Below are 25,739 nucleotides of genomic sequence, written 5' to 3'. Positions count from 1 at the left end.
GCCTAGACAATGGTGCTGAACGGGGCATAGGATGTTAGCTGGAGAAGGCAAGATGACCAAAAAAAACCCACCAAAATTGGCTGAATCTGAAATGGGGAGGGGGGGATCTTTGCACATGCAAAACACAAATAGTCCTAAAAGGGGACATAATTATTTGTTATGAAGATGCATTCAGGGGCATTCATCTGAAAAGAAGGAAAGATGCTCTATGCAAAAAAAAAGTCACATCAGAATCAGTGACAGATGACAGAAGGCAGAAGAGTGGAGCCATCAGAATAGGCTTTGGTGTCAGACACTCTGGCTTTAAATTCCAGCCCTCACCACTCACCAGCTGAATGAATAGGGGCAGGAAGTTTAAGCTGTCTGAACCTCCATTTTTTTAAATCTGGAGAATGGTAGTAGCAATATCTATCTCAAAGAATTACTGAAATGATTCAGTCATTCATTCACTCAGTGCGTAATTATTGAGCTTCTAGACGTGCCAGGCCCAGTGCCAAATGCTGGAGTGACAAGAGTGAGAGAAACAGCCACAGCCTCCACGTATATAGACTCTAAGTCTTTCTTAGATTCTGGTGGAAGAAGAGAATCAAAAGGGCAATAAGGAAAAATTAACCCAGCTACAGGGATGGAAGGTGATGTGGGTGTTACTTCAGTTAAAGTGACACCTGAGGGCTTCCCCGGTGGCGCAGTGGTTGAGAGTCCGCCTGCCGATGCCGGGGACACGGGTTCGTGCCCCGGTCAGGGAGGATCCCACATGCCGCGGAGCGGCTGGGCCTGTGAGCCATGGCCGCTGAGCCTGCGCGTCCAGAGCCTGTGCTCCGCAACGGGAGAGGCCACGACAGTGAGAGGCCCGCGTACCGTAAAAGGAAAAAAAAAAAACAAAAGTGACACCTGAGCAGACACCTCAACCAAGAGAGAGGGAGTGAGTCATCAGGAGGGGGAAGAAATCAAGTAGAGGGAGCAGTAAGGCAAAGACCCTGAGGCAGGAAGAACGTTGCATTCAATGGGATATTTGTAAGAAGCTTTTTAGCTCAGGGCTCAAAAAAGCATGTGCTCCAGATGATGGTGATGATGATAGCGATGACGGTGACGATGGTGATGGTGGTGATGATGGTGATGGTGGTGGTGATGGTGATGATAACGATAACCCAACAACAGAGTACAAGGGATGTGAGAATAGGCACAGCCCATGTTAACTAAAGGAACAGAGTGACAAAATTAGTATTGAACACAGGAGAACTGATTAGAATCTAGAGTAATATTCAGTTATAAAAACTGCACCTCTACTTTTACTCCTATCCTTTAATCTGACTTCGTTCTAGAAAAGCTTCTCTCTGAAAATTCTATTTCATGAATGTAAAATTATTTAATAAAAATATTCTTTATGCATGATCTGTTTTTTACCCAGCCATCTTCCTGTTGGTTTTTAGTCTGCTAGTGTAGCGTGTATGTGGTATTTTAAAGAGTTACTATGCAGGGTACTTAGAAATTTCGTAGGAGCATTTAAACGGCAGAAAATGCTGCTAGCTTTCATTTCCACATATACTCTCTGACAGAGGGGAAGAGTTTTAATACATGTCTTTCTAGGCTTTTAGCTTTTTCTCAACTGTCTCAGGATGAAATTTTACTTTACTTGTTTAGTTATGGATATTTCTGAAACTTTACAAACAGATTCACTCATATTGTAAGAATTTTTCTGCAACCTAACTTTTTTTTTGGCTTAATATCAGGTTGTCGAGATTTCTTTGTATTGCTCTACCAAGTTTTAAGATCATTTCATTTTCACTGCTGCACGGTATTCTATTATTTGATTATATTATAATTTACTTATCCATTCTACTTTGATAAACATTTGGGTGGTTTGGATTTATTCTGTAAACCATTATTAGTATCAGAAAAGCTGTGATGGACAGCATACATGTTTTCTGGTACATGCAGAAGATTTCCTAGGGAAGAGATTTAAAAATGAAAACAGCCTAGTCATCGGGTATATATACTCATCTTTACTGGATAATGCTTAACTGTTTTCCTAAATGTTTGTACCAATTAACACTCCCACCAGAAGTAGATAAGCATGAAATGTCATTTTTCTAACTTAGACCAAAATATCCTCTTTGCCACAGGGGATTCCAGACCTCAAATAACTCCAGTGCCAGTTCCATCTATAGCCTCAGTCAATTCAAAACTGGTCTTTGAACAAATCCAGACTTAAAGAAATTTCAGTTCTGTTGAATTTCTGGCTAACGCACCACAATCGACTTTGCAAGCAAACAATATCCCCCCAAGAACAATAATAAATAATCACATATTGCTGGTGCCAGGGTGCAAAACGAAGATGTTTCAATTGACGCAAACGTGCTTACAAAAATATTTTGGGTATCTGAATTAATCTGAACCAAATTAAGCATAATCTAGATATTTGTCCCTAACCCTTTATTAAAGAAAGGTGCCTTTATTTCATGGCATTTTTATAACTGGACTTGCCAGACAAAAAACATGTGTGCCTTAAGGAAAAAAAGTATTGAATTTACTCTCTTCAAAAATATATCAGTTATGAATATACTAAAAGCCATAGAACTGTATACTTTTAAGGGATGAATTTATGGCATGTGAATTATATCTTAATAAAGCTGTTGATAAAAGTGTATCAGCTAAGTGAAATAACGCCCATCACAAAAGGACAAATACTGTATGATTCCACTTATATGAGGTACCTAGAGCAGTCAAATGCATAGAGACAGGAAGTAGAATGGTGGTTGTCAGGGGCTGGGGGAGGAGGGAATAGGGAGTTATTGTTTAAAGGGTACAGAGTTTCCGTTTTACAAAATGGAAAGAGTTCTGGAGATGGATGGTGGTGATGGTTACACAACACTGTGAACGTACTTTATGCCAATGAACTTTACATTCTAAAATGGTTAAGATGGTAAATTTTATGTTGTGTGTATTTTACCATATATATATATATATATTAGAAGTGGAGGTGGCTGTGTTTGTTTCAGTATCAGGTCATGTTCAAGCAAAGAGATGAGTTCTTTTTGCATAAAGTCCCAGAGACTGTGCACCACAGATTGGGCACTGCATCCCTTTTTTTATTTTCATACGCAATACCAAATTCCAGTGCACACATGTACAGCAGCATATACTGTGGGTGAGAAGAAGGTTTAAAAAAATCGAGTCTAAAGTTACTGCTCACATTACAACCTTGACACGACAACTTTGCAAAAACAAGGGCTTAAATTTAACAAAATATGCCATGATTCAGAAAATGCTACTACCATATGCCCGAGGGGACTGAGTCACGCCTGCAGTTTAACTCCTGAATTTTTCGACTTGACTTTCTGTATGTTTAAATTCTCATCACACTGCAGCTTCCACCTTTGTTTCTGCCACTGATCATATAATGCATCTCTTATTCTCTGACATAATCTCTACCATGCAATACTTGGCTTTGAACAGCACTGAGGTTCAGAGGACACTTTGAAAAATGTTAAACGATAAAAACTGTCAACGGTGACTGGAAATGGAAAAACAGCCTAGCCTTTTTTGAGGCCATCTTTATGCCTAGAACAACCTTCCCACTCCCACTCCCACGTCCATCAAGTGAGCTACATCTCTTCCTTCTTTCAAAGTTCACCTTAATTCACTTCTCTATAATGAAGACAGTCTATAATGAAGACAGCTGTGATAACAGCAGAAGTGGAGAAGAGAATCCTGTCTACCCCCAGGGGGCAAGGAATGAATGTTAATTTCTGTCCATAAATCTAAAAGAGCGTAAATTGCACAGATTACATTTTTTTTCCTCGAGATGATTTTTTAAATTAAATTTTCATATTTTTAATTGAAGTATCATTGATTTACAATGTTTCAGGTGTATAGCAAAGTGATTCAGTTATATATATATATATTCAGTTATATATATTATATATATAATATACTATATATATTCTTTTTCAGATTCTTTTCCATTATAGGTTATTACAGGATATTCACTATAGCTCCCTGTGCTATACAGCAACTCCTTGTTTATCTCTTTTATATACAGTAGTGTGTATCTGTCAATCCCAAATTCCAAATTTATCCCTTACCCCACTTTCCCCCTTGGTAACCGTAGGTTTGTTTTCTATGTCTGCCAGTCTATCTTGCACAGATTATGTTTTTAATGTATGTCTGTGCAATAACTTGTATCCGTTTTTTCCATCTTTGCTCTAAGAATCTTCCATGGTCCCTGATGCAGGGATGACCAGCACTCTAAAGGGGCTTGAGGAGTTACATAGCCTACCTGTCAATTACAAGGCACTGAGTCACACAAACTGTATGTGTGACTCACCGTGTTCCTGCTCAGAAGCCCACAATCTTTCTGGGGAGGCAAGGCACGTATCCCGTGCAGAAAGCTAGTAATAGTAGGCGATTTTTCAATTTACACACATTTATTCAGCAAATAGTTACTGAAGACCTACTAAATGCCACGCATTCCACCCAGACATTCAGGACAAAAATATGACTAAGACGTGGGCCCAGGAGAGAGACAGATGGGGTTCAGTGTAGAACCGTTTTATCATGGAGCCTTCAGAACACTACTGGGTGGTAAAAATAGCAGATTTTCCCTCTCCAAAAAAAAAAAAAATGCACTGAACACACAGAAGTAATCCAGTTACTGAGTGAGCATTCTGGCCACGAAAACATATTTGGAATGAACACAGTGATACTTCTGATGCTTTCCTCCTTAGAACCAGCGTCCCAGACACACGAATTCTCCAATACCCACTGAAAGGCAAATGACCAGCCGACCCTAATGCAAACTTGCCCCCATGGAATATTTGAAAGGAATCTGCCTTCCCTGACAGACCCTAGCCTCAAAAAAGGCAGGGAGAAAGTCCTGTGTGCACGATGCCTGTTGCAGAGTGAGTAATTAAAAACATTTATGACATTAGCATTTTAAATTCGCTGGCTGCATATTATGGTAAAATCGACCTCTGAAAAGCCCGTTGAAATGGTCATTTAAAGACTGGGTGATGAATATAATCCATAATCAATCAATTATGAATTCAAGGAATGAACCAAGTCCATTTACAGATACTGTTATGGGCTGAACTGTGTTGTGCAACCCCCCCCCCGCTCCCCAACCTTCCCGCCCCTCCCCGCCAATTTGCTAGGTTGAAGTCCTAACTCCCAGTTCCTCAGAATGGGACTGTATTTGGAGAGAGGGCCTTTAAAGAGATAATTAAGGTAAAATGAGGTCACATGGGTGGGGTCCTAGTCCAATATAATTGGTGTCATTAGAGGAGATCAGAACACACAGACAGGGAGGGAAAACCATGGGAAGACACAGGGAGAAGATGGCCGTCTACAAGACAAGGAGAGAAACCTCAGGAAAAAGAACGCTGCTGAAACCTTGATCTCGAACTTCCAGCCTCTAGAACTGTAAGAAAATAAATGTCTGTTGTTTAAGCCACCCAGTCTGTGGTACTTTGTTATGGCAGCCCTGGCAGACGATTAGAGATGCCGAGTACCTGCTAGGGACAGAGCTATTGCCCTGTAAACAGTCATTTTGGAAAGACAATGTGAAGTAGCAGAAAGAGAGTGCTAGGACAGGAACCAGGAGCCCATCTACACATTACTGGTTCCAGTCTGAACTCTTGGTCAAGCCATTTTCCTTCTTCAGGTCTGCTTCCTCCTTTTAAGGTAGGAGTTGAGATCACACAAGCTCTAAGTTTCAGGAGACCTAGAACTGTATGAAGCCATGTGACAAACTCAAGGCGGCTTCTAGGATATGACAGAAACCACAGGGAGGTGTGTCTGCTCTTCCTTCACGACATTCAGCCGGTACAGGAGGCTCTTCGATCACTTTCCATCTGCTTCTTGAACCACTGCATTAACATCACCCAACATCCAAGTACAAGATGCTCTCCCAGCAAATCTCCTATCACAAAAGGGACAGACACTGCCACTCAGCTCCACTGGACCACCCAGCATCTGGGGAAGATCAACTCGTGGAAGCAAGCTGAAGAGAGGTGAAGAAGAAACAAGAAAAGGCTGATGAATGGCTCCACACATAGGGTGATTTTAGCATATTCTAACCAGAAAAGAACTGATCATTCTGAGCAAAGATGTTAATGAGTCCTGCAAACAGAAATTACCACAACAGAACAATAGACATCTTAAATGATTTTTCTCCTCCAGCAATATTGGCACTAATGATCACAAAATCTTCAACAGCAGTACAAGTAAAGATAAAGACACAATCAGACAACCTTGGTACAGCCTCAGTACAGACACACACTGGAATGTCTGTTCAGCATCTGTTTTTCTGGAAATTGCCTAAACACACAGGTGGGAGCAGGCCTGTTCATACTATATGATTCAAACCCCAGATACACCGTGGGTTGTTGATTCTGGGTTTTGGTTTCTTTGTTTTGTTTTGTCTTCCAGTACCTAAGGCCCAGCTGCCCCACCCTTTGCTAAAGTCCATGAGACACCCTCATGTTCTTATCAAAATCCCTGTTTCTCTGAAGCTGCCTCTGATGAGGCAATAAAAAGAGTACTAATTAGTAAAGCCATATTTCAAAAAGAGACAAGTAGGAAGGTTTTCTTTAAAATAAAAACCCAGTGTTTAAAAAATGTTTATCAATGTTGCCTGCTTAGAGCCTCTATAACCTCTAGTGGAAAAAGCGATTCTTTTAAATATCCTGACCATTTATTAGATATTATCAAGGTGAGGATGAGAATGTTTCCTGGGAGGGTGCCTTCCATGTTCCTGTCCGATAAGCCATGTCCATACTGACAGAATCACGGACCTAGACTGGGTCTTAGGACTCCTCTTACTGGGGCAACTTCCTTCCAACTATGGGCAAACACCAGGTCTCTCTCACTCATTCATTCCTTCAGTAAGCATTTGGGCCCCTCTGTATTTTGTGACTCTCCTGCTGGGGGTCAGAGGCAAACAGGAGAAAACCACATATGCCCCAAGAGGAGTTCTTCCCAAAGGAGGACACAAGCCATTCTGTCGTTAAGCGGAAGTTGTGAGGCCAATTTAAAGAATCAGTCTTATCACTTAACAATATATCTCACATACAGATAAAGAAATCCAAGGGCCTAAGTGAGTACAGGACAGTGTGGGCCACATGTACACACAAACATATGCTGAAGTACTGTATAGGTTGACTCAGAGGGGATTTGTTAGAGAAAAGCTGATAGAAGCAATCACTTCAATGCATAAAGGTATAGAGAGCCTAGATCTCCAAGTACCACGCTGGGCAGAGCACTATATGCTCATCTGTAAATCTGCACCAGAGGAAACAAGCAATGATCATACCTCCCAAGTCCTGACATTAAAATAATGCATTATTAAAAATGAGCTTCTTACATAGAAAACTAACATTCTAACATCAGAAACACTAGAATAGGAAGTAAGGAGATGATACTGGTCAGAAGATATTAAGAAGACAAGCCAATAAAAGGGATCTGTTCACAGAATGATTCTAAATACGAAACGGTCAGACTGATACTTAGAAGTATGGCTTTTAATAGAAATGACATTAGAGAGGTTTCATTATGTAAATGACAGTTAATGGCAATGACTTATAGGTCCGCCTGAAATGCCCCAAGCAGTCATTTGCATTTTTGCAGTAGCAGAAATGTCAAGGATTTCTCTCACTGAATCATGAGGGACCCTTTCGCTGGTGTACCATAGCTTTTACGGTCTCAATAAGAAAGACCACCTGTGCCCTTAGTTGCTCTTAGGTAATAATAATATATACTCTTAGACGATAATAATAATTAGGCACATTTATGTGCTGACTACCTTACATGTAGAAGTCCCATGAGGCATGATTATTATCCCAGGTTCATTGTTGAGAGAATGAAGTCGCTTGCCCCGGCTTCTCATGGTTATTAACAAACGGAGGCTGGATTTGAATTCTCGTCTCCCTCATGGACCCCAAGCCCATGCTTCTTTCCACTGCCCCGAACATCAAATGGTCCAAACTCTGGCGGTATCATGACCATAATGCTTCAGAAGGTATACAGTGCCTGTGTAGGTAGAGGTGGGTCTGCAAAGATGGGTACATCTGGCAACCCCTGTGTGTAAATATCACTATCTGCTCCCACTCAGTGGCACCTACATTTGCCACCTGAGACCCCTGGATGTCGGTGCCACACTCTGGCCAGCTCTTGAAAGGCAAATGCAAAGTATTCAAATCACACCGGTGTCACAGGTTGAAATCCCAGATCAGTCCAAAGCTAAATCGTCTGTCCTACATCCACCCTGGAGGTCTCACTGGACATTCCATCAATCTCTGAAGGCAGCTGGATTCCCTCCTCACCACTCCTCAGTCAGATTCTTGGTTTCATGATCCACATTTCTACAGGACTCTCCCTTCCTTAGTTCTCAATGATTAAAATCAGTGCTCTGAAATCCCAAGGTGACTGATTGTAAAACTCCCATCTCAGCCACACACCTTCATTAGAATGGTAAATCAATAACAGTTTTGTTTCAGCTACCTTTACTCATTTCCCCTATACATCCTTTGAGGAATTCTCCATCAAATAACTAAAACTTGACATCGGGAGGAAAGAAGAAGAGATGAAAACCTCTAATGCTTGAAAATAGAGTGTGAGTTTAATGTCAGAGCTGGTTTCGAATCCTTGTTCTGTATCTCACACAGTAGCTATTAATCTTATTACTTAACCTTTGTCTTGTATCATCTGTAAAACAAAGGCAGTAACGCTCATCTCCTGAGGTGGTTTTGAGGTTTAAATAGGAGGTTATAGGTGATGCTCCTAGGGGGGTGCCCAGGAAAGGGTAAAGTTCCTTCCTTTTCTGCTTTCTTTGGTCGCCCAAGAGTGTACTTCCCCTAATCACTGTTCTTCCCTCACTGCCTCCTCACATAAGCCCCAGCCCCTGGCCTGTGTCCCACAGGCTGGAGGCATCCCTCCTGGGGCAGTGGGGGAGGGATTGAGTCGGTCCTGTCACCCCGTAAGGGTGGCCTGCAAAATGTGCTCCTCTGTGAATACTGCCACAGGCACAAAGACAGCTGCTAACAGGATGCACGTGGCAACATGCCTGATAAATTAAGGCAGGAGGTAAATGCTAGGTTACACTATTATTTCCATGAGATTGGTGGGCAGGAGGAAAACACTGAGCCTTTGCTCTCCTGAATTTCTTCTGAACTGAATTCCTACCGGCAAGATTTTTGTCAATGACCCAGAACCACTTAAGCTTCCAGGGAACCAAGCAACAAAGCGGACCAAGACTAGATAATGAAGCCCGGGGCTGGGGGGCTGGGGAGGCAGTAAGAGTCCCACAGTCAGAGGTGTGCATTGCTGTGCTGCACAGCAGTGCTGCATTCACAGCGCTCCAAAAGGCGGGAGGGGCTTTAAGAAAAACAAAAACCGAGAGTTACCATGTCAGCACTAGAGTTTCACAAACACCAACCTCTACAGAAACCAGAAGATGTGAAATTGCTAGACAATCTGAAGGTTAAGGGAAAAGCATATTTTCTTAAAGTGGAAAATAGATGAGAATTGTCAGTACATTAAGTACTCATTTTTAGAATCTTTTATTGATAGACGATCATTTTGTTATAAAGAAACATTTAAAAAGAGGCATGGATAGCTAACTTGGCCACTTCGTAAGATTTTCTTGTTTGATAGATTTAGAGATTTAAGGCATTGCCGTAAATCTTTTCCAAAGAAGGAAGATTATAAACAAAGTAATTAGTTAATTAATTAGACAAACCAGCCATTGACAAGCCTGGGGAAATGCTTTTTTTTTTTTTTCTCTTTTTCCAGTTTTGGAGGGAAAAACCTTGGAAACAAACATGACCTACTACACCTACAATTCCTCATTTTAATTTTTTTCCCCAAGCACCCACAAATCCAGGTCACCCAAGTTTAAATCCCTGACCCAAAGCCTACCATCCGGAGTCCTCAAGGGGCTGCCACTGTGTTCTGTGTTTGCCAACAGATGCTGTGACACACCCCTCCCCGAGAGGCACCTGCCTCACTAGAGTGTGTAACGTGGCTGCCAGGGCGAGACGGACATGTCGGAAAAGGCAAATATCCCACGCTGTCCGGGGGGTTGGAGCAAGTATCCTGAGCAGCTTCAAGCAATTAGACCTAAGACTCGGAGCTAATTAATGGAAACTGAAGCAAAGATGGTGACAGCTCAAAGCCAGGGTGTGAAGCTCACGTCATCTGGTAGAGAGAACCTCAGGAGAAATCTCCTAAGGGTAGGACATTAATGCTTGCACTTTGCTTTGCAGACTAACACATTTCGTTTAGAAACATGTCTTTACTCTCTGGAGAGACTTTATAAGGTGTTGACCTGCTACTAATTCTGGCAGTGCCTACACCACAGCTCACAAAATAACTCTTCACTCATTGGATTCTGATCACCCAGCTGCCATCATAGGGAAGGATGTCCTTCACTCCAACTAAACAAACCTATTTGTTGTCCAGCTTCTGTATGTCCAATCCTCACAAGCGATCATCTCCAGTTTGAAATGCCCCTTTGTCCTCCACTTCACACCATCATGACTCTTTCTTCCTATAAAACAGTTTAAACCACCTTCTCCCTTAATCCCATCCAAGCGAACCCTGTGTAGTTCCGGCATCCACGCAAACAATAGACTTAGCTCTTATTTCCCACTGACATAAATGTCTCTATAGTGTAAATGTTAATCCAACTCAGGACTAATGTGTAACTTTGGGCAAGTTACTTCTCCTTTCTGGGCCTCAGTTTCCTCATCTGTAGAAGGCAGATAACAAGAATCCCTATGCTGTGAGAATTAAACATGTATTTATTTATTTTTGCGGTACGCGGGCCTCTCACTGTTGTGGCCTCTCCCGTTGCGGAGCACAGGGTCCGGACACGCAGGCTCAGTGGCCATGGCTCATGGGCCCAGCCGCTCCGCGGCATGTAGGATCTTCCCGGATCGGGGCACAAACCCACGTCCCCTGCGTCAGCAGGCAGACTCTCAACCACTGCGCCACCAGGGAAGCCTTAAACATTTATTTTTAATGTGTGTGTGTGTGTATACGTGGACACACGCACTTAGGGCATGCAAAGAGCTTAGCACAGTATTCAGTATTCCCGTACGTGGTAAGTACTCAGAAAATGTCTACTGCTTTCAACAGCGTGACTATTATTACTGTCACTCTGTTACTTGTGCTTACAGTTGTACTGGTCTCCACCACTTGATTACTAAACTCTTGAGAGAAGGAGCTATTCTTACACAGGGCCCTGAAACTAAGGATGTGACAGAAGTTCAGTAAGTGTTAACTGAACAACTAAGGAGCAACTTGGCAAGGACTCAGGTATTTCAGACTCAACCTACACTGCTGATTACAAAAGCTCATTCATATGTGTGAGTTTAGGCAAAAGCAAATATAATTGTATCTGATTCTTTAAGCAGGAAAGTGGTAAGATAAATAAATACTTCTGAACCTGCAGAGAAATGAATTGTAAGCGGGCTTCAAAACAAGAAAGAAAATCTACTGTGGCCTATGAACATCTCCAGAAGCATCTTGAAGATATGACTGAAGAAAAGGCGAGAAGATAGCAAGGAAGCCAGCCCAGCACTGAGCACTAAGACAAACCTAAGCCTTCTGTGCTGGGGGAAGGGCAAGGAGCTCAGGCCATGCAAGGGAAATACGGTTCCTTGAAAGGTGTTTTCCAGGTGCAAGTTAGTTACCCCAGGTCTCAACTCTAACCTCAGGCAGTGCTCAGTTCACCCAGTAAAAGCCACCTGCCCATGGAGAGAGACATCCACCTGAATTTGCACCGGGGGTATTTCCCACCTGTGTTCTAGACCACCACTAACTCCTGCCTTCCTTCCACCTGCTCCACTGCTGTTCTTACCATTTTCATTTCCCTTGTAAGTCAGATGTCTCTTAATCTTCAGATACGGAATGTCCCAGGCAAAGGGAACTTCCAAGGATTATCCAGGCTACTACTGCCCTCCTCTTATAGAGGAGGAAACTGTTCCAGGGAGGTTAGTAATTTTCCAAAGGTCACAGAAGTAGTGGCATTGCAGGAACTGAGACCTGGATTGTGTGACCAGTCCCCTCCTCCCAAAGCAATCTAGTTTCCAACGCTGCAGCATCCTGCCTGCTTGCTTCTCCCCCTTCCCAGCCCTTCACTGTGGCTGCTAAGTCATCAAGGTAAGTTTTGTTGTCAAGCAGGCCATTGGAACAGGCCTCCTTGCTTTGGGAGGACAAAATATACTTGGCTCTTTCTACCCTGCGGTCACTCGGCTCTGCAACACACGTAGCGACCTTCTGCCCACACCAACTGTCAGTCACCCTTAACAGTCTATGACACCATATCTCCCTAAGATTCTTGACTAATAAGAAAGTTAAATGGCTAATAAATAATATCACGATTAATTTAAAACCCTTTTTATAGACAGATACTTTATTCTTTTTTTAAAAAATGGGTATATTTTCTTGGAGTCTTTCTCTAGGTGCTAATTCAGCAGCCAATGTCATGCCTTGAATTCCAGGTGCATTAAAAAAATAATCTCAAGTAATCAGCTTTTACACCTGACAACAGACTGGGAACAATAAAAGAACTCTTTGGAAAAGGAAGAAACTAATTTCGCACACTAGAAATCAACAGCTGCTTCTCAAATCAAAGTTACTTGCAACAAGTAACTGCTTAGTAGGGAAAATAATTTACCTTCAAGTAACCATGTCACGCTAGGATAAAATGTTTCACAAAATAGCCATTAAATTAGTTTTTCTTTAGGTGGTGTGGGGAACAAGAAAAAAAGCGATATAGTTCAATTTTACTAAAAACTCCTAAGAAACTCTGATACACTGTACATGCTCCAGGCAAATGGCAAGCCAGAGGGGACAGAGATTCCCAGGAATATGTGAATCATAACTGTTAGTCATCAGTTTGGGGAAGTTAGGAAACAGTTCCTATCAGTTAAACATATCATTATTTGCTAAGTGTCCAAGATATAAATTTCCTTGGAAACAACTGGTGAAGGTACGAAAGGCTATGCCCAGCCTCTCAATTTTCCTATTTTGTGGACTGGCAGATTCAGAGGAATTTCATATATTAGTATGAAGGAGAAATGAATATATTTAATTAATATACACATAAGCACATTTACATATATTCCTAATCAGAGGTGGATCTAGTTTGCAGGGTCTGAAGCATATAGTTAGGCAAGGGATGGAGGGGTTAATAGGGGGAGGAGTGGGTCTTTAAAAAAAGAGTTCATAAAATTAGATACCGGGCCTTAGAAGGGGCCTGTACAAGTGAGAGGCTTTGAGTAGCATTAGCTTCAAGACAACCGTGCCTGTTCCGTAAGACACTCGGCATACAGGTGACCATCACAAGGGTGGGGACACTCACAAATGGCCAAGCTCTACACAGTTCATTACAGTCTTCTCCAACATCAAGTGTATCATAAATACTTCTGCACACGTTTTTGCTGAGTTCAGATGGCCACAGCAGAAATGTTTCAACAGTATGTTTTAGATGAGCTGTTAAAAGAATTCCAGCATGTGGCTTGACTACCGTGGCAGGAAAACCTGTCATCCACAGTAATTGATTATGCAGTGATGCCTATTCTCTGGAAACCCATCTAAAGGTTCCTGAGAGGGTATCTCGGATCAGTGTCACCATGTAACTAAACTCAGTGGTTACAATGAAATGTGGATGACGGGGGGAGGGACGGTGTCCCTGAAATCAACGAGCTTAGGTTTGGGCTCAGGCACGGCTGGTGAAAGGGCCATTTTACAACACACTCTGCCCTGCGCCAGGAACCCAGTGCGGGGAAAGCCCTCCGGTGCATCTTACTTACAGCCGGAGAAAATGAGGAGAGAGAAAAGTCTCTGAGCGCCTCAACTTGAAATCAATCCACAGAGCCCCTGCACCAGAAGAAAAGATGTACCCTGAAAGAAGATTCGAGAATCACAGGCCTCTGGGATTACAGGCAAATGTCTACCTTAGGCCAGCAGAAAGTCATTACTGTTTCATTAACTTTCAGGAAGTAGATTAGCCCTTTCCGGGCTTTCTTTCTTAAGGCTCTCCGAGCTCCAGGGTGCCAGTGGAGTACCGCTTAGATCAGCAGCCGCGGCTAGAATAGAAATCTGAAAATAAACCAATCGCTCTGACACGTCAACTCACTACTTTTAATTGTGGCTCATTAAAGATGTAAATAGAAGATGAATTATGTTCATCTCTACTACAATTTCATTGCTGCAGTAAAACGACGCTGCTTCTGCTTCTATGCAAAAAGGAATACTTCTGCCTTGCGTAGTATCACCGCAAGTGGAGGGCTACGATTCACCAATTTTTCCAAGATCAGCCATCATGTGTTTCTGCCTGTTGTTGGACAGAGGCAGGTAGACAGAATGAGTAGTTTAAAAATCGCCCAAAAGAAGAAGAAAAGGCAAGTCGGTCAAAAGATGGAATCTAAAACATTCTGAACCCTTCTTAGTAGGCATTACAGAAATGCAAGCCTGCTTGCAGAAATTCTGCAAAGGATTCAGGCCCAAGAGGGGCTAAAACCAAAGTGAGGAAGAATCTGTGCCAAAGAGGGAATGTGAAACTAACAGGAGTTTGATTTTTGTCTTAGATGTGTTATTTTCTTCAGTTACTCATGAGAAAATCATTTTTTCCATATTTTCTATTTACCCATATTCTTATAGGATCTAGTTTCTGAAATTAGAATAATTATATCTTACTGAAGATTATTGATACAATACAGTATTGAAAATACACACAAAAAGAATATCTGAAACACTGTGCTAAAAATCAAATTAAGGGTCAGACACAAAGGGACGAATATTGTATGATTTCTAGGTATAAGTGGTACCCAAAGTAGGCAAACTCACAGAGGCAGAAAGTAGAGTAGAGGTTACTAGGACCTGGGGAAAGGGAGGAACAGGGAGTTAGTGGTTAACAGGTACAGAGTTTCTGTTTGGGAAGATGAGAAAGCTCTGGAAATGGACAGTGGTGATAGTTGCATAATATTGTGAATGCACTTAATACCACTGACTTGTACACTTAAAATTGTTTAGGGCTTCCCTGGTGGCGCAGTGGTTGAGAGTCCGCCTGCCGACGCAGGGGAGGTGGGTTCGTGCCCCGGTCCGGGAAGATCCCACGTGCCGCGGAGCGGCTGGGCCCGTGAGCCATGGCCGCTGAGCCTGCGCGTCCAGAGCCTGTGCTCCGCAACGGGAGAGGCCACAACAGTGAGAGGCCCGCGTACCGCAAAAAAAAAAAAAAATTGTTTTAAAGTGGCCAATTTTACGCTATATAAACTTACTGCAATTAAATATATACATATATATATTTAAAAATAAAATTCAGGACACGTGCTGGATTGATGGCTGGGTCCCCGAGACAGAGTAGTGCCGGTTCATTGACTCTCCCAAGTGGATGAGAGTAGTACAGGCGAGGAAAGGGGCGAGACCAGTGTGGATGCTCACCACGAAATAAATGTCCACTCCTGCAAAGGGGGTACAGCGGCAGCTGACCTTAAACCTCCGAACGTCGGCACCAGCACGGGTGCCAAATATTCAGAAGTCCTGATTTAAATGCGTTAAGCGGATAATCTGATATGTTACAGGATCTTACTCAATTTCATAGAGCAGATAACCGCTCCAAAATTTGTCAAGTTAATAAATACAGATTTAGGTTGAATTTGCATAATATGTGCTTGTAGGTTCACTGGCCATTACCTTTGATAGTCGGAATTGAACTTTCTCTTTCACTAAATGTCACTCCAAATTCCAGGCACCATTTGGAAGCAAACGCTGCTCTGGGCCAGTTGCTAAGTGTTTTTAGTATCATAAATTTGGTTTCAATCAGGTAGAAGAAGCAAAGCACTTAAGGCTCTTGCAATGTACTCACTCCCAAACTCTATTTTACTGTGAAGGACAAGTTCACTCTACACACCAACCCAACAGAGGACACCAGGCTCTTACACAAGTGGCTAATTTGATGGGCTCCTAGAAATGACCACCTGCCAGCAGGGTCATTTAGAAGGATGCTGGTCCTGAGGACAGTTGAAAATAATTTCTTTCCCATCAACTCCAACAAAGTAGATTAGGTCCTTGTAGGGCTTTAGTTTCTCTGAAAGCAGCAGAGTGCTAACAAATGCCCTTTAAACCAGCAGAAGAGACAACCCTAGTGGAGAGTGGAAATCAGAAGTGGCTCGACAGAGGGAGCGGGTGATGGCAGAGTACAGGCAAGGGGTGGGGGAGAGTCCAGGGTTTGAATCCTAGCTTTATTCCTATAAGCTGTGTGATGCTCTTCAGCACCGATAACCTCACGCATTATAATGACATACAACTTGAATGGAAAAGTCATACTCATTGTCTTTAAATTTTTTGGTGAGGATCAGATGAGATGAAATAGGTACAGACACAAAGAAACTGATTTATTAAGTATTCTTAAATTCGTTTTCTCTTTAAAAGGTAAAATGTACAAAAAGTGTCTCCCAAGTTTTGTCAAGGAAGCTTTTAAAAGAGACTCCACCAGGGTTTCCCTGGTGGCGCAGTGGTTGAGAATCCGCCTGCCGATGCAGGGGACACGGGTTCATGCCCAGGTCCGGGAGGATCCCACGTGCCGCGGAGTGGCTGGGCCCCTGAGCCATGGCCGCTGAGCCTGCGCGTCCGGAGCCTGTGCTCCGCAACGGGAGAGACCACAATAGTAAGAGGCCCGCGTACCGCAAAAAAATAAAAAATAAAAAAATAAGAGACTCCACCAGTATTTACGGACTATCCACCAGGTTGAAGGTCTAGTGCTATTGCTCGTGGGGAACACAGGGATGTGAACGATGTGTCTTTAATTTCGGGGAACTTAAGAGTCGAACAGCAGATGAGTAAATCACTGCTAAGTCTGATCACGACCCTTTTCTGTTCCAAAACCTTCAATGGCTCTCCACCACTTAAGAAAAAATTCCAACCCTTAATATGAGATTAATTCAATTGTTCATCTATAAAATGGGGATAACTATGTTGCAGTGAATTGCAATCAGAGCTAATTTATGTAAAGCACCGATCTCAGAAGCTGGTGTGAGATGGCTTATTCAATCAGTAATTCACATTAATTATTGTTATCCTCATCATTATTAAATCAATGTCTTTCCTCCCAAACTCTCATTATTCCACCTCACACACCTTACACTGGACCAAACCAGTCCCCAGGGTTCCTCCGGCACACACAGCCCCTCCCTTCTCACCTCTGTCACTCTCCGTCCTGTCTGGAACGCCCCGCTCCCGCCTCTGCCATTTGGGACCCTAGCCTCGCTTCCATGTCTAGCCCAAAACCCCTCCACCAGGTTCTCCCCATCTCCAACGAGACCAAGTCTCTCACTCCTCTGTGTTCCCACGGCATTTCCTCACCTTCCCTAACTGGGCTCACCCCCAGTTTCCCCTTCCCTAATTGAGCGTAAACTCATAAACTCAGTTTGAAGGAAGGCGAAGGTTGGAAACATTTCATTACAAACTGAGGAACCGTGTAAGTGAATACCATGAAAGAGGAACCGTGTAAGTGAATACCATGAAAGTGACATGATCGTAACAGTTAACATTTTGTTACGGCTTTATGTGCATTAACTCATTTGGTTCTCACAACTCTGAAAGATGCTGCTTTATTTTCCCTATTCCATGGACGGATAAACCAACACCCAAAGAGGTTAAGTTACTTGCTGAACATTACACAGCTAGTAAGGGGCAGATGTGTATTCAAACCCAGGAAGTTTGCCTCTAGAACCTACACTCTTACGCTGCATGACATTGTCTCCCAACAGCATTGTAGCAATTTACTATGTACTATTTTTTAAAATCTATGGGACTTCCCTGGTGGTCCAGTGATTAAGACTCTGTGATTCAAATGCAGGGGGCGCGGGTTCGACCCCTGGTCAGGGACTAGGATCCCACAAGCTGCACAGTGAGGCCAGAAAAAGAAAGAAAAAACAGTCTATGGATACACTGTTAACCAGTGTATGGAGTGTAAAATAAATATGAATTTGTGGGTAATACAGTTAAATGCTGTAAAAAAAAATTTATGATGACTGTAATCAGTTCTTTCGGGGCTGGATTTTAAAACTTCAGATCCATCAAGATATCCTGTTCTGTAGATCCTTAAAGTCTCAGGAAGAGACTTCCTAATTGAGGCCACTATAGCTTACAGACACATCTGCCTGTGCTCACCAATGCTAAACAACCTCAGCAAACTACAGCCACAGCATCACCCCATGGACCCATATACATGGTCTGCAGAGGGCAGTTCAACAGAAGCACCTACTACCCTGGGTAGCACCTGAAGCTGTAATGAAAACTGCAGTGGTCTACTGACTGCTGGAGTTTTTGTCACCAGGTGTTTAGGATGCTTTCGAGTACTGGCTCTCAACAAAAGGGCAATTTGACAGTCGGTACCTCCTGGTAAATGAACTGCAGCAGTCACGGGGCATCACTGCAGCCCCGTGGATGGTGCACCAGAGAATAACTAACAGTGAATGGCGAGTCTGCATGCAATCACGCAAGCCCTGGCCTATTACTGGACGCATCTTCCAGACAGCCAAAGGGTTGGGCTTTTACATGAATGCAATGCTCAGGACAGGAAAAGAAGAAAATTTGGCAAAGGTTCTTCAGTGTGGCAAACAGACAAAGATCAACTAACATGAAAGGCTGAGAAGTGATGTGGTATATAACACATCTCGTCAGTGCTCAATGTTGTTTGTTGACTGACCAATTTCTTAATCTGGTCATCTAATGATGGCTCAACTTTTGGCATAATTTTATAGGCAAGAAAACTGAAAATTGGGTAAGAATATCATGCAAAAAACCTGCCAAACCTCAATCTTGCTGAATAATTCATTAGTTCTAATCATTTGTCTATAGATCCTCTTGCATTTTTATGCAATTGTATCACCTATCACCTAACATTAATAGGAAAAATTATACATAATGTTATAAAATAATATACAAGTATTAAACAATCTTACCCTGATGACAAAATGTTCTTTAAAAAGATGCATAACACGCCTCATACATTCATCCCCATCAAATCCCATTCTGAATTCCTTGCAAACAAGTGCGAATGATGATTTTTAGTGGCATTTTTAACATGTGATACTAAAAAACCATCCTATTCCACCCTTTGAAAAGGAACTTTCAGGGATGCCAAATTAATTTAAGATGACTTTTCATTTTATTTAAGCCAAGATGTTTTTTTCTCCTTTGATTTTTTAACCAAATAGAATTCTTAGAAATGAAAAAATAGTAACAAGTGTATTTCTAGGGTAGAATAGACTTTCGGAATTGAAAATGTTACATCAATCCTTTCCTGTTATCCAGTCTTGGCTTTTTAAAGTCCCTTAGGAAAAAAATACCACATATTCATATTACGTTGCCAGCACTGGATGTGTTATTTCTTTGGATTTCTGATTTGGCCGATATGATTTTTCATGACATAAAACAGTTAAAAAAAGCAATTTCTAGTAACTTCACAAACATGGCTACTGAGAAGCTGACGTGATCCTCCCTGATGTTAGAATTTTCAAACACCAAAGATCTACCCTAGCAGTTTAGCGAAAATGGTCTGATGCTGAATTCAATGACTTTTGTAAAAATTATTTAACCAAAAACATGTACTTTTTATAATTTTTACAACAAGTTAATTAGCACCGAGCTTATCTGAAAAATGTTACATCTCACCTGAAGGATTACTTGTATATCTATAAATGAAGTCTTTCCTTTCTGCTCACCTTCCATAAATATGTGTTAAGCTATATTATATGCAGGAATGGGCTTAAGACTTGGAATACAAGGTTTAAAATAAACCGATCTCCACCCTCATGAGCCATCCACAGAGACAGTACAGAAACAAAGACTTCTAGTACATGTAGAGGAAGAGGGGACATTTCCATTAGGCCTCAATGAATGAGGAGTCCACTGGGTAGAGAAACAGAATTTCATGCAGAAGAATCAACATGAAGAAAGGCATGATTATTAAAATACACAGTACGTTCGGAACCGAAGGAAGCGTTGTGTGGAGAGATGGGAGGGATGGCAGATGAGATATAAAGGCTAAGCTGATAATGAGTTTCTAGGAGGTCACGAATGTCACGCAACGAAATCCACATTTCATCTTAAAGGGAAGGAAAAGCTAACCAAATCCTTTAAATGTTTCCTTTCATTTCATCATATTCATTCATTACTCCAGAAAACACCAAGAGTATTATTTTTTAAAAAAGAAGTACCAATCGCCCTCTTATTGTAAACATCTTCATTTTTGCTTTATTTACTACTAGTCTTTTGTTGACAGGCACCATTTTCACCATTATTTTGTAATCAGTGTGTCTAGACAATTTTGAATTATGAACTTTACACTTAATAGTGTATTAGAAACACTCTTCCGTACTTCCGCATACTGTCAGGTTTTTTCAGGAATAATTCAGTCAGATCCTTTCTTTAAGAAGGTAATTCTTAAAATAGTAGGACGAACGGAACACAGAAAGGAAAGATTTAAGACAAGAATACACTTTTGGAAGTGGCTGCAGTGGTCCAGGCAAATGATGCTACAGCCTGAAAGAGAACAACGGCGAGGAGACAGGGAGAAGGGGTCGACTGTAACAGATTTAAGAGGCAAAACCGCAGTACGTGGTCAAGGGATGAAGTACCGGAGGAGGAGGAGGTGACCAGCATCGATGATGAGCTGGTTGGCGATCCTGTTTCTCTAAACAAAGAATCCATAAAGGGAGACAGGAGAGTGAGTGACAAGTACAGGTTTAGACTCAAGTTGCCGACACCTTTGGAATATTCCAATTGGAGCTGTCGGGGAGGAAGTTGGAAGCCAATGACCTTAAACTCCGAGGAGGAAGGGAGAGCAATGTTAGTCATTCGAGCAGAGCTGGTAATGATGCCACGAGGTGATGATGCCTTCCGGCAGAGCGCGTGCAGGAATGAACACGGGCAAGTTTCCGTTTTCACTCCAACAGTGTGTAAATGTGGCCGTTTAGTTCTAATTTCTTTTGAGGCAGTGCGAACACCTCCCTTCGAAGCTCTCAAATTCTCACCAAGGAAGGGGTACCTTCCAAGTCAATCGACATCAGCTTTGATGATGCCTATTAGAAGACAATTCACTGCATTTCCTGAACCGGTGTGGTTTCACTTACAGTTATACCAAACCACACAGCTGCTCTGAAGGACTGATGTAATTATTAGCCCGTGATGGTATCAGGAGAAGAGTGAGTTATAACACATTTCACAGAAGGCATGCTTGGTACTGCTTTACGGAACAGCAGCTCAGGGACGTGAAGGGTAACTAACTCCTCTGAGCTGGAAAGCATTTAAAGAGCTTTCCGGCGATGGCATTCAAGGAGGGTACTAGGCTGGCTCTTTTCTTCTGTCTGCCTTCCAAAAGCAGGGCCCATGATTCAGGTGGCCGTTTGGTAACCCCGCAATTCTCAAGGCTGCCTCACAGTAAACAACACAAGTGACATAGTTTCTAACTAGACAAATGCTCTTTAAAAAACAGTTTTTCTCTTTTCCAACCACGGATGGCCACTTAAAAGGAAATAAAGACCTCCCAAACAGCAATGCCAGCATCTGGTATTTTGCGAAAATCACGTGCTTTCTCATGCCTTTCATTTTCTCCCTGGTTATCCCTTCACCTGAAAGCCTTTAACAACGGCTCGAAGACGCTTACATCAACAACTTATATCTGGAAGAAGCCAAGCAGATGAAAATCTAGTCAGCTCTCCAGGAAGCACATATTAAAATGCCTCTTTTGCCCTTAATGTTGCTTTGGAAACCCATGTTTTTTTCTTCTTCCCTTAGCTGAGAGTCTGAGAAAAAGCCCAATCCCAATCCACTCTGGTATACCTTTCTGCTAACCACGCCTCCCGTAGTCGAGATTAGACAAGAGACCGAGAAGAAGATGCTTCCCCGTCACTGTGCTTGAATGTACCTGGGAACACACACTTTATTCAGCTTTGGTACAACTTTGCTAAGAAAAACTGTGACAAAGCAAGAGTCAAAGAAAGCTGCAAAAAAAGGGTTTAATGCATTTGGTAGTGGTTATCCTAGCAGCTAATAAATTTCCTGATTCCCCTACTTCTTCCCTCGTAGGCTGCCTGTGAGTTCTTCTGTTTGGTTTCCGACTCGAACTGTCAGACGTTCTACCAGTTCTGGATCCTCCAGCAAGGCCCCTCAGGAGGTGCACCAGAAGCAGACACCACCCTGTACATCTCTTCTGGGTCATCCAAGCCCAGGCAAGCCCTTGCTCAAGCAAGTGGAGGACGGAAGGAGGCAGCCAAGTGTCACCATGGCTACCTGTGAACATGAGATTCAAATCCTGAATCCGCTGCCGCCACTGTGGGTGCTGTGATGTGTGTCCACTGCAGCTTAACTTTATCCCTTCCGGCGATGGGACCGCTCTCCTGCCACCCAAACTGACAACCTGCTAGCCCTAACAGCTGAAAGAAACACCACTCAAAACGAACTGCCAAGGGCAGAAGGTGTGGCTTTGGGAGCCCAGGATAGAGCATCTAGGTTACCACAGCACTGCGTTCATCCTCAGAGCCTTCGCCCGTCCCGTCAGCTCATCAAGTCCAGCTCCCACAGCTGATATCCCTGCTCTACTAGACTTAGGGTTACTGCCATTACCAGGGACAGTCAAGAGTCAACTGGTGACAGAGAAAGAGACATAAAAAGGTTTCCAAAGGAGCCTCTGACCTAGAGGAACGTTTCACACATTTAGACAAAAAGGGGTTTCTCAGGGTTCAGAGAATATGCTGACTTCATATCCGAAAAGGTCAGGAGATTGAAGAGATATCACAACTACCATGGTTTGATGCTGCTTAGATCAACAAGCAAGCATTTCCTGGGCACCTACTATGTGCTCAGATCTGGACCCTCTGCTGTGGGCGACGAGGCAAAGAGGAGGATGAAGCAGCAGCCTGAGACACTTGCTCACAAATCTCAGTGCGCAGGAGCTATCTGTAGTGAGTCTCTTGGGCTCAGCATCCCCAGAAATTCTGACTCATCGAGCCTGGGGTTGCTAACTCTGCAGCTTTAATACGTCCAGGTGATTCTGATGGGGGAGGTGCTGGGGCTTAGACCACCTCTGAGAACCACCAGGCTATGATCTGATTCCTGCCCTCAAGTCTGCAACTCACAAAGCAATGCACGGCCATAGAGTTTGTTTTTGTTTGTTTTGTTTTTGTTTTTTTTAAGATGCAGGCTCTAATTGTTATAGGAGCTCATAAGGAGAGGCCAGTCAGTAAGTCCTGAGCATTCAGGGCAGACTTTGTGAACATGAGCCGGGCTTGGTGGTCAGGCAGGACTTGGATAGAAAGAGACAGCCCCCTGCAGTCGTCTTAACTCAAACTCCCAATTCAGCAGGACAAGGCAAGAAGGCAGGCGGAGACAGGAGCTACAACGCTGTCACCAAACAGGTAGAGAGGCTTCCTATGTTGACTGCAGGGAAGACACTGTCACCAGGAGAATCATAAAACTGGCATCTTCAGATAACACTGTTTGCGTTTTCATTCTGCCGCATTCATGTGGTTTCCTGCACTTCGTAATTTAACATTTTTAAGAGAAAAAAAATGCTGTTATGAAACCCAAATAATGCACTGCTCTGAGGCAGACAGCCAGCTGCTAACAAGAGTGACATCTGAGCATCATTTAAAGCGTCATTTGCAGCTCTGCTTCAGAAAAGGGACATTTAGTAAGAAAGGGTTCCGTTCAACGTAAAACAAAGTTTGGGGCTCCACAGGGTTAAAGAACTGGCAGATAACCCACAACACAGTGACTGCAAGCACAGAGAAAGAAGAAGTGAGATCCCCAACAGAAAAATAGAAGACAATAATTCAAAAGAAACCCATCTCGTTTATTCGAATATTATATTCATAGAACACTGCACCATGTTTTCTGTAATGCTGCAAGGGAATAAATTATGAACCAGATACTGCAAGACCTGCTTGACCACAGGGCTGAGTCCCAAGATCAGTGCCAGAAGGAAGGAGGACCCCAGGTGCCTCTGCCACCTCTTCTTCACACTGGCTGGTCCAGGGAGCCCCCTGCGAATAATGACTTGCCAAGGGCACATGATAAATTCAGATGAGCAAGAGTCAAAGGGTAGTATTATTTAATTAACTTCACTAGAGTGAGCTGTGGAATTTTAAATTTGCAAGCAACCTCGGACATCATCAAGATAGTGGTGTTTTTACAGGTGACTCATTTCAAGAGGGTGGATACATTGTCCAAGGTCACCAAGATATGTGAGCAGAACTGGGCTTCCATCTGAGGTCTCTGTTTCCAAGAAATACATTGAACTAGACTGATGAAACTCACTTGGAAGTCCACATTATTTTGCTGTAGGGTTTGGAATTTATTTAATATTTATTTATAGTTTGGAGCATTTGCATTCCACCCCCGAGACTGTCATTCAGGGTACCAAGACTGTCATTCAGGGTACCAAGACTGTCATTCAGGGTACCATGTTCAGTTAAAAGGTTCTCAACAGACCCTGCTGAACAGGATCTGGAAACTCCCAATGCCTCTCACCTTGCTCATCCCAATACTTCACTTATAGGATAACAAACATGCCACTAGATTGAATATACTATCTCCTGTATGATTAATCCCCTATGCTCTCCACTGAAACGGAATATATGGAAGATAAAGTCTGTTGTTTGTGTGTTTAGTTGTTTGGGTTTGTTTTTTTTTTTTTTTTTTCGTCTTTCCTAACCACAAACGCATTCCGCTCAAATCCTGCTATTCTGCAAATTTCAGAAAGGAACACACTAAGTCAATGTCATTGCTCTCTTGGCTCAGCAGCCCTGGATCAACATTTCCTCAACATCCTGTTGCTTGGGTTGTAGAGAAATAACCATGAACTTGAATAAGATGGCCCGGGACACCAAATGAACGATGATGGATGAAATTTACAGCTAATGAAAGCCAAGTCCTTCGGATGACTTACCCAAGACCATTTGCATTTCAAGACCGTTCGTGCGGGCTGAGGTCTCCTCTTTCTTGTTCATGGTCTGTAGCAGCACTACTCTGGAGGCCTCAAAATAAACGCTTTCATTTTGCTCCAGAATGCTGCAGTGAAACAAAACACACCACCAAGTCAGAATGAAAAATAAATGCCACTTCAAGCAATTCGTTGATATTCAGGGGGAAATCCCTGGCCTTTCTCAGATGTATACTTTATAACCTCAAACAAGCATGTTAATTTCCAGAATGAAGCTATCGCACAATTGATCTCCATATGGAGCCCCAAAATACTGGTGATGGGGAGGGAGGGAGGAAGAAGAAAAAACAAAGCGCCTGCCCGACAGGTGCTGCATCTTATGACATCTACCACTGGTAATGTGCTTGCAAAATTTCAAGTTTACTAACCGAAATACGTAAATAAAGAAGGGTTCATTACGTTAAAACAGAGATACTGATGTGCAGTTCTCGAGGGCAGAAAGTGGAGAAAGTTATGTTTCAAATTAAAATTCATCTGATTCTGCCCATGAAAGACTCAGACTGAATGAGCTAACAGTAATATTTTTAAATGAAGTCTACTTAGGATTGAACAGAAAAGGCCAAGTGTGAGAGACAGGACATTTTCCATTTTGCACTACAAATAGGTAATTGATGGGTTTTCATTCTGACTCTTGACATATCTTGATAAATACCTTCTCCACCCAAGCTGGAAAGCGGCATTTACTTTACACACTGAATATGAAATGAATGGGTAGAATATGCATGCC

At 42.6% G+C, this 25,739-nt stretch overlaps 1 protein-coding gene across 3 annotated transcripts in view; it reads right to left on the bottom strand.

The window, feature by feature from the left end:
- The window catches only part of ATXN1 (ataxin 1), a 517,157-nt gene that overhangs the window by 270,225 nt on the left and 221,193 nt on the right, over nucleotides 1–25,739 (bottom strand). For all 3 annotated transcript variants that reach the window (XM_060308956.1, XM_060308957.1, XM_030881356.2), the window contains exon 2: nucleotides 24,959–25,080. The gene's annotated coding sequence lies outside the window, so the exon portion shown is untranslated. The remainder of the gene's footprint in view (nucleotides 1–24,958; nucleotides 25,081–25,739) is intronic.

This window comes from Globicephala melas, chromosome 11, assembly GCF_963455315.2.
Source record: "Globicephala melas chromosome 11, mGloMel1.2, whole genome shotgun sequence".
Taxonomy (NCBI): Eukaryota; Metazoa; Chordata; class Mammalia; order Artiodactyla; family Delphinidae; genus Globicephala; species Globicephala melas.
Note: the sequence above shows the minus strand (reverse complement) of the source record. Positions and strands in the feature narration are given on the sequence as shown.